This window comes from Gossypium arboreum, chromosome 6 (assembly GCF_025698485.1).
Source record: "Gossypium arboreum isolate Shixiya-1 chromosome 6, ASM2569848v2, whole genome shotgun sequence".
In the NCBI taxonomy this organism is placed as follows: domain Eukaryota; kingdom Viridiplantae; phylum Streptophyta; class Magnoliopsida; order Malvales; family Malvaceae; genus Gossypium; species Gossypium arboreum.
The window spans coordinates 36,938,892-36,949,899 of NC_069075.1; positions in this window are offsets into that span (position 1 = coordinate 36,938,892).

The window sequence follows — 11,008 nt, forward strand, 5'->3', positions numbered from 1 at the left end:
GGGATTAGCTCGATAATGTCGCACACTCGGTGCCAATTGTAATGCAAGAGCATATAGTGAATCCGCACACTTAGTGCTATATGTATTCAACTCGCACACTTAGTGCTATATAATCAAACTCGCACACTTAGTGCTGCACAATTTTAAACCCGCACACTTAGTGCCAATCTTGTCACCGTGTCCATTTATACCCGCACACTTAGTGCCGAGACCAATACCTTATGTATTTTGCTGCCTTTATACATTCAACAATGGCATCATTCCATACACATACATTTCCATTTACACACCAACTCATTTAAACACATTTGCATATATATATTGATCATTTAAATCAACACCAAATATACGCTTAATGACTTACCTTGTGTTGGGTAAAAGCAGTCCAAGTCGGCTACTCGATGACCTTCGTCTTTCCCTTGCTTGATTCTCCTTCTTTAACTCCTTGAGCTTAATCAATAAATCAACTAGTTTAACCCTCTTGCTAAACATTCATAATTCAATTACACATGCATATGTATGTTTGTATATTCGCAACCATCCTCACTTATTACCCATTTGGTCAACAATCTAAGCCAAGATAAGGCTTCAATATGGTTGCCTCTAACCGAATACATGCACACCAATCTACTTCCTTTGGCGAATATGCATGTCTATGTGGAGGCCAATTTTACACTTAATACTACACAAAAAAACAGCATACATTTTCCTAATTAACGCATTACATATTGTAGTTCTATACACATCTCTCATTTATTTCATAACGAAACAACATCACAAGCAAATAGACACCTTAAAATAGTATGCATGTCATACCAATTCATCATGTGCAAACATATATTCATGTAGGTGCAATGGTGAATTCTCAAGTGGCTTATATCCAAATATACACACATATCCAAAGCTTAAATCTTACTTACCATGCAACATGCATGAATCATACTTATGGATATAACATGGCGAATACCACAACACCATACCGTTTCAATTTGGTCATGGTTAAACAAAGAACTTAGTATCTCATTCAAAAATGCTAAAAGAAAATCTAAGAATCCCCAATCCACCATCACATGAATCATTATCAAGCTTGATATTTAGCATGCAATGGCATTAACACCATATTCACTTTGGCCGAATTTCATTCCCATGACATAACAAAGATTTGAACCATGGGCTAACAAGAACATCAAGCTAGCAACTAAAATATACATGAATCTCATGGCAAAACATCAAACTTACCTTAATCTAGGTACAAGTATGGCCAAACCTCCTCCTAAACCTCTTCCAAACCAACATGAAACAAGAATTCTTCCTTCTTCCTTAGAATTTTCAGCCCAAAGGAAATGAAAATGATGAACAAAAATTCTTCTTTCTTTCTCCACACTCACGCAATGGGCATGCATGAGACCATTTTTTCTTTTTTTTTGTTCCTTTCATTATTAAATTCCCATGCTCACTATTTTATTTTTTTCTTACATACACCATTGTCCCAACATGTTTTATGACATGTTTTTACCCATAATCTCTTGTCATGGCTTTACCACTAACTATTAGGGGGAATTTGACATGCAAGTCCTCCCTTTGACTACATGCACTATTAGGTCCTTATAGATTAGCCTATCACTTTTCAAAAGTGTCACACAAGTCCTACTAACTGAATTCACATGCTATCGGCTAAATCAAGCTTGAAATTTTCACACATTCATAATTACATATTCTAGACAATAAATATTACGTTCAAACATTTCGGTGACTCGGTTTAGCGGTCCCAAACCACTTCCCGACTAGGGTCAATTTTGAAATGTCACAACTCTCCCCACTTAAGAAATTTTCGTCCCGAAAATCTTACCGTAAATAGGTTTGGGTAACGCTCTTTCATAGAGTTCTCGGGTTCCCAAGTAGCTTCTTCCATCCCGTGTTTGAGCCATAACACTTTTACTAGTGGAACTCTTTTGTTTTGCAACTCCTTCACTTCACGAGCTAGGATATGAATCGGTTCTTCTTCATAACTCATATCGCTTGAATTTCAACCTCGATGGACTAATTACGTGTGACGGTCGATCTATAACGTCAAGCATCGAAACATGGAAGACGTTGTGAATCCTTTCAAGTTCGGGGCAAAATCAAACGATACGCGATTGGACCGACTCGTTCAGATATTTCATATGGCCCGATGAACCTCGGGCTCAATTTTCCCTTACGTACCAAATCTAAGCACCTTCTTCCAAGGTGAAACTTTGAGAAAGACCTTGTCTCCAACACGATATTCAATATCTTTTCTTTTCAAATCCGATCGACTTTTGGCGATCCGGCGACTTTCAAACTTTCACGAATTACTCGAACTCTTTGCTCGGCATCCTTAACCAAATCAACCTCAAGAATTTACCTTCACTAAGTTCATCAGAATAATGGGTACGGCATTTACGATCAGTATAAAGCCTCGTAAGGCGCCATCTTAATACTTGATTGAAAGCTATTGTTGTAGCGAATTCAATCAAAGGCGATATCTGTTCCATGAACCACTAAACTCAAGGATACAACATCTCAACATATCCTCGAGTATTTGAATTATCCGTTCGGATTGACCATCGGTTTGGGGTGAAAAGCGGTCTTTGAAATGCAACTTGGTACCCAAAGCTTCTTGAAATTTCTTCCAAAATCGTGAGGTAAATCTCGGATCTCTATCCGACACAATAGAAATCGGTACTCGTGTAATCTCACTGTCGAGAAACGTACAATTCGGCTAGTTTATCCAATGAAAAATCAGATGCACGGGATAAAGTGAGCCGACTTAGTCGGTCTATCAACAACAACCCAAATCGCATCCTTCTTACTAGTGACAATGGTAGCAGGACACAAAGTCCATTGTGACTCGATCCCATTTCCACTCGGGTATCGTGATCGGTGAAGCAATCTGAAGGCACTTGATGTTCCGCTTTCACTTGTTGACATATTAAGCATCTCAAACAAAGTCGAGATGTCCCGTTTCATACCATGCCACCAAAACCGACGTTTCAAATCGTTGTACATCTTCGACTCGTGGATTGCCATTCGGCTACAATGGGCTTCGTTCAAAATTATTGGAATAAGTTCAATTCTTTGGGACACAGACGACTTCGAACCTCAAACAATCGTCATCATCGATTTGAAATTCGAGTCCTTGTTCGAACACACTCATCCCGTTTGCAACCAACTCATCGTCGACTTTCTCGAGCTTCACGAATTTGACGTATCAATAATGGTTTGGCTTTCAATTCAGCTACTAACATATTGTCGGGTAGGATAGACAAGTGTACATTCATCGTCATAAAGCAAATAGTGATTTAAGGCTTAAGGCATCCGCGAACCACATTAGCCCTTCCGGGTGATAATCAATGACGAGCTCATAGTCTTTTAACAACTCGAGCCATCGCCTTTGTCGCAGATTTAAGTCTCTTTGGGTCATCAAATATTTGAGACTTTTGTGATCCGATACACATGGCACTTCTCACCAAATAAGTAATGTCGCCATATCTTTAAGGCGAATCGATGGCGACCAATTCGAGATCATGGGTCGGATAATTTTTCTCATGTGGCTTTAATTGCCTCGACGATAGGCCACAACTCGCCCTTCTTGCATCAATACGCAACCCAACCCAAGTAGGGATGCGTCACTATAAATGACAAACTCTTTGCCCGATTCGGGTTGCACTAGAATTGGGGCTTCATCAAATAAGCTTTCAGTTGATCGAAACTTTTCGACATTTCTCCGTCCATTCGAACTTAACATCCTTTTGGAGTAGCCGTCATTGGCGTGGCTATCGTCGAGAAACCTTTTACAAATCGTCGGTAATAACAAGCAAGCCCCAAAAAGCTCCTAACCGGTAACATTCCTTGGTGGTTTCAATCGACTATGGCGAATTTTGTTCGGGTCCACCGACACCGTCACGGACACCACGTGCCCCAAAAAGCTAACCTCTTTCAACCAAAATTCACATTTCTTGAACTTTTGCGTATAATCGCTTATCTCGTAAGATTTGCAACACTAGCCTCGGTGTTCAAGATGCTCGGTTTCATCTCTCGAATAGACCAAAATGTCATCGATAAATACAACTACGAACCGATCCAAGTATGGCTGAAAATTCTATTCATTAAATCCATAAACACCCTAGGGCATTAGTGAGCCCAAACGGCATCACCAAGAATTGTAGTGACCGTACCTCGTTCTAAAAGCGGTTTTGGGTATGTCCGATTCTCGGACCCTCAACCGATAGTACCCGACCTCAAATCTATCTTTGAAAACACCGAGGCTCCCTTTAATTGATCAAACAAATCGTCAATTCGTGGCAATGGATATTTATTCTTTATCGTCACTTTATTGAGTTGACGATAGTCGATGCACAACCTCATGGTTCCGTCCTTCTTCTTCACAAACAATACAAAAGCGCCCATGGAGAAAAACTCGGTCGGCGAAACCTCTATCCATCAATTCTTGCAATTGAACCTTCAATTCCTTTAATTCCGTTAATGCCATACGACACGGGGCTATTGAAATCGGCGTAGTACCCGGTACAACTTCGATGCGAATTCCACTTCTCGAACCGGTGGCAATCCGGCAACTCCTCAGAAAACATCCAATACTCACAAACCATTGGTACCGATTCGAGTTTCCTTTCCGTCTCTTTACTTCCAAACACATACGCAAGGTATGTTTCACACCCTTTTCACATACCTCCGAGCGGTCATAGAAGATATTATCATTGGCGTTCCTTTTAAATCGAAGAGACTCGACTCGGACTACCTCATTATTTGCACTCCTCAAATCAATGGTTTTCCTTTTGCATCCACCTCGCATCATGTCTGGTCACCAATCCATACCAAGAATAACATCGAATTCATTAAATGGTAGAAGCATCGGATCGGCCAGAAAACAGATTCTCGAATTATTAGGGGCATCTCTTGCACACTTTATCAACGAAAGCACGTATTGACCCAAAGGGTTTGACACTCAATTACGAACTCAAGAGACTCAACGGTAGAGTCTTCTTGGATGCTAAGGTTTCACATACATATGAGTGAGTAGAGCCGGGTCAATCAATGCAATCACAATAGTATCAAAGAGAGTAAAAGTACCGGTGATAACGTCGTGGGAGGATGCCTCCTCTCGTGCTGCTGGATGGCATATGCTCTAGCAGAGTACTGGTCTCGGATCGGACAGCCATATTAGAGGCTCCTCTCGATTACCACCCCTACCTCCAGAGATTCTCGGGGGCCTACCTCCAGCCGTCGTTCCACTAGGTCTTGCACCTTGCGTCTTATTCCTCTCATCTAGCTCCGTGCAATCTCTAATGAAGTGGTCCTTCGAACCGCATCCATAACAGGCCCTATTAACAGACTTACCCCAACATTCACCTAGGTGTCGTCTTCCACATTGGGGGCATTCAGGTCTCTCTTGACGATTATTGCCCACACTAGCTCATCAAGTAGCTCGGGAGTCCGTCAATGGTCGGGCTCTAATGGAAATTCCCGCAGTCGTCCTCGACTTACTGGTGTCCTCCCTGAACCTCTTTACAGCCGAGAATGGAGCTTTACTCGTCGATCTTTTACGGTAATCTCTTGCTTCAAATTCAGCCTTCTTCTTCTCCTTCCCAAGTTCTTCCGCCTTGCAGGCTCGTTCGACTAGTGTCACGAACTCCTTTATCTCCAAAATTCCCACTAGTAACTTTAACTCTTCATTCAATCCTTCTTCAAATCTTTTGCACATCGCAACCTCATCAGCCACACACTCCCGAGCATACCGACTAAGTCTTACGAACTCATGTTCGTATTCAGATACGGTCATCCGGCCTTGCTTGAGTTCCAAGAATTCCTTACGCTTCTGATCGATGAACCGTTGACTAATGTATTTCTTTCGAAATTCGGATTGGAAGAAATCCCAAGTAACTCGTTCATTTGGGACTATGGAAATTAAAGTCCTCCACCAATAGTAAGTCGAGTCTCATAACAAGGATATAGCACACTTAAGACATTCATCGGTGTGCATGACAGTTCATCTAACACTCTAATGGTGTTATCGAGCGTAACTCTACTTTTCGGCATCATCAGTAACTATGGCCTTGAACTCCTCGGCCCCACGCTTCCTAATCAAGTCCACAGGTGGTTTACTCAGCCTCACAGGATCAGTAACTGGAGGCATTGCGGGCTCTTGGGGTGGAGTATTTAAATTCAGGAATGGTTGGACAGCCGGGTTGGTTCGGGCATATTGCGCGACCCACTCATTCATCATGGTGAAGAAGGCTTGTTTCGCCCCTTCATTTTGATTATTCGCGGATGACTGAGGCTCAACGGGCGGTGTCCCTTGTGCAGGAGCAGCCGCTACACTTTCAACGTCATCCGCCAAGGGTCTCTACCGGGTTCCATTGCTAATCAAAACAAAAATTCCAACCGTCGAAGTCATCACATTATTAAGCGCTAACAATTTGGCATGTATAGCTAGACTCACACGCGCTATGGTAGTCCTAGAACCGACTAAACCATAGCTCGATACCAATAAAATTGTAACACCCCTAACTCGTGACCGACGCCGTATCGGACACGAGGGTTAACGGCCAAACCCTCTCAAGATACCAACCGGTTTGACATTACCAGTCAGGCTGGAAAACTGCGTCACCGTCGCCTTAAAATCATATCTCGAGTTTCAAAACTCGGAAACTGGTTTCGTAAATTTTCCTGAATTTAGACTCATATACCCATCTATGGATTTATTTTAGAATTTTTGGTTGGGCCAATTGGTACAGTTTATTAGTTAAAGTCACCCATGTTACAGGGACCGACTGCTCTGACCTTCGCGCGTTACAACTTGAATATCTCCCTGTACAGGGCTTTAATACTGGTGCCGTTTGTTTCTAATGAAACTAGACTCAAAATGGAATCTTTACATATAAGGCATGACTCCTAGTTCTTTCTGGATAATTTATGGTAAATTTTCAAAGTCGCGACAGGGGACCCACAAACCGTTCTGGCCCTGTCTCACGAGAACCTTAATATTTCTCAGTATACCGCTCATATGGTCGTTTTGTTTCCTCCATATAAAAATAGATTCATCAAGGTTCAGTTCCATAATTTACTCACTATTTAATTCTACTTCTACTATTTTTAGTGATTTTTCAATCTCATCTCACTGCTGCTGTCCGCAACAGTTACTGCAGTAGACTATGCCAATTTCATGAATTTTTCCTTGGCCTTAATCATCCATCATACACGACACAAATTATGGCCACCTTATCAAAATTTGAGTTTCTAAGACTCGTGGCTATAGGTTCTAGCATCCCACTCGGCGACCACATAGGCCATTTTCACATGGCTTAAAGTTTACAACCCACAATTCGACAAAATATAATAGCCTATACATGCCAAATGTTCTTCAACAACAAAAACAATACCACAAGATTTCAGCGGTGTGATGACTTCAACGACGGTCCCGATCACGCATAAACAATACGAGTCCAGAGACCTAAAATGGGTGACAAGAAAAACACCGAGTGAGTTTACAACTCAGTAAGTCATAAGCATTCATCAATCCACTGATAAAGTTACTACAACATGAAACAATAAACGAGGCTAGGTACTCATCCATATCGAATCTATACCAAGTCATACATCCACATTTCATATTCTACACAACAAGATCTTTGAGGCATTTTCACACACTAACTCATTTCCACCACAATCATACAATTTCAATCACCACATAGATTTAAGGCTTACCAAATTCAACCCCGAGCATGAACACATTTTCTATTCGTCATGAGCTCGAGGTACTTACCCGATCCGCTGTCCGGATTAGCTCGATAATGTCGCACACTCAGTGCCAATTGTAATGCAAGAGCATATAGTGAATCCGCACACTTAGTGCTATATGTATTCAACTCGCACACTTAGTGCTATATAATCAAACTCGCACACTTAGTGCTGCACAATTTTAAACCCGCACACTTAGTGCCAATCTTGTCACCGTGTCCATTTATACCCGCACACTTAGTGCCGAGACCAATACCTTATGTATTTTGCTGCCTTTATACATTCAACAATGGCATCATTCCATACACATACATTTCCATTTACACACCAACTCATTTAAACACATTTGCATATATATATTGATCATTTAAATCAACACCAAATATACGCTTAATGACTTACCTTGTGTTGGGTAAAACAGTCCAAGTCGGCTACTCGATGACCTTCGTCTTTCCCTTGCTTGATTCTCCTTCTTTAACTCCTTGAGCTTAATCAATAAATCAACTAGTTTAACCCTCTTGCTAAACATTCATAATTCAATTACACATGCATATGTATGTTTGTATATTCGCAACCATCCTCACTTATTACCCATTTGGTCAACAATCTAAGCCAAGATAAGGCTTCAATATGGTTGCCTCTAACCGAATACATGCACACCAATCTACTTCCTTTGGCGAATATGCATGTCTATGTGGAGGCCAATTTTACACTTAATACTACACAAAAAACAGCATACATTTTCCTAATTAACGCATTACATATTGTAGTTCTATACACATCTCTCATTTATTTCATAACCAAACAACATCACAAGCAAATAGACACCTTAAAATAGTATGCATGTCATACCAATTCATCATGTGCAAACATATATTCATGTAGGTGCAATGGCGAATTCTCAAGTGGCTTATATCCAAATATACACACATATCCAAAGCTTAAATCTTACTTACCATGCAACATGCATGAATCATACTTATGGATATAACATGGCGAATACCACAACACCATACCGTTTCAATTTGGTCATGGTTAAACAAAGAACTTAGTATCTCATTCAAAAATGCTAAAAGAAAATCTAAGAATCCCCAATCCACCATCACATGAATCATTATCAAGCTTGATATTTAGCATGCAATGGCATTAACACCATATTCACTTTGGCGAATTTCATTCCCATGACATAACAAAGATTTGAACCATGGGCTAACAAGAACATCAAGCTAGCAACTAAAATATACATGAATCTCATGGCAAAACATCAAACTTACCTTAATCTAGGTACAAGTATGGCCAAACCTCCTCCTAAACCTCTTCCAAACCAACATGAAACAAGAATTCCTTCCTTCTTCCTTAGAATTTTCAGCCCAAAGGAAATGAAAATGATGAACAAAATTCTTCTTTCTTTCTCCACACTCACGGCAATGGGCATGCATGAGACCATTTTTTTTTTTTTTTTTTTGTTCCTTTCATTATTAAATTCCCATGCTCACTATTTTATTTTTTCTTACATACACCATTGTCCCAACATGTTTTATGACATGTTTTTACCCATAATCTCTTGTCATGGCCGGCCACTAACTATTAGGGGGAAATTTGACATGCAAGTCCTCCTTTGACTACATGCACTATTAGGTCCTTATAGATTAGCCTATCACTTTTCAAAAGTGTCACACAAGTCCTACTAACTGAATTCACATGCTATCGGCTAAATCGAAGCTTGAAATTTTCACACATTCATAATTACATATTCTAGACAATAAATATTACGTTCAAACATTTCGGTGACTCGGTTTAGCGGTCCCGAAACCACTTCCCGACTAGGGTCAATTTTGGGCTATCACAGACCGTATCGTGCATGGTCAACCCATCCAAACCAAGAATAACGTCAATTCATCGAACGGCAAAAGCATCAAGTCCGCGGAAACAAGAACCTCGAACACTAGGGGACTTTTCTTGCACACTTTGTTGACAAGCACGTAATGACCCAAGGGTTTGACACCGAATTACAAACTCGAGAGACTCAATAGGCAAAGTCTTACTGGATGCTAAGGTTTCACATATATAAGATTGAGTAGAACCAGGGTCAATCAAAGCAATCACATTAGTATTGAAAAGAGTGAAAGCACCGGTAATGACATCTGGAGAGGCAGCATCCTCGCGTGCGCATATGGCATAAGTCCTCGCAGGAGCACGAGCCTCAGATCTGATGGTAGCATCTCTAGATCCTCTCTGACCGCCACTGACATTGCCCATATTTCTAGGTGGCCTACCTCGAGCAGTGGTAGCACCCGAGTTTCCACTCTGACTCACATTCTGTTCAAGCATCCTCGGGCAATCCTTCCTAAAGTGGTCGGCCGATCCACACTTATAGCAGGAGCGATCACGAAACCAACAGCTCCCCGAATGCCATTTGCCACAATGTTGACACTCCGCCCTCTCGGCGATCATTTCCACCATGGCGATCAAGTGACTCGTGTGGTCACGGGGTCGATCGCGTCCTCGTCTAGAAAAGTCCAAAGCGCCTCTAGACCGGTTCACATCATCTCGAAATCTCTTGATTGCTGTTGAAGAGACTTTCCGAGGACCTCTTTCGAATTCTCCAGTTCCCACATCAGCTTTTTGTTTCTCCTTTCTAAGCTCTTCGACTTTACAAGCTCGCTCAACAAGTACTACGATCTCGATTTCGAGAATGCCAACGAACATCCTTATATCATCATTCAGCCCATCCTCAAGCGTTTATACATAATAGCTTCGGACGAAATGCATTCTCGCGTGTATCGGCTAAGCCTCACAAATTTTGGTTCATAGTCGTAACCGACATAGAACCTTGCTTAAGATCAAGAAATTCCTTCGCTTTTGGTCGATGAATCTCGATCGATATACTTTTTTTTTTTGGAACTTGGTTTGAAAGAATTCCCAAGTCACTTGCTCTCTAGGTACCACGAAGTCGAGTACTCCACCAATAGTAGGTGGAATCACGTAGCAAGGAGATGGTACACTTTAAGCACTCATCGGTGTACAAGATAGCTCATCGAGCACCGGATAGTGTTGTCCAACCAAAATTCAGCTCGTTCGGCATCATCATCATCCGTAGCTTTAAATTCAATGGCCCCATGTTTTCGAATCCTATCGATTGGGGCTTACTTGACCTTATTTGGTCGATTACGGAGGTATTGTAGGTCGGGGTTGCATTTGTCGGGAATGGAGGTTGTGGGACAGCCGT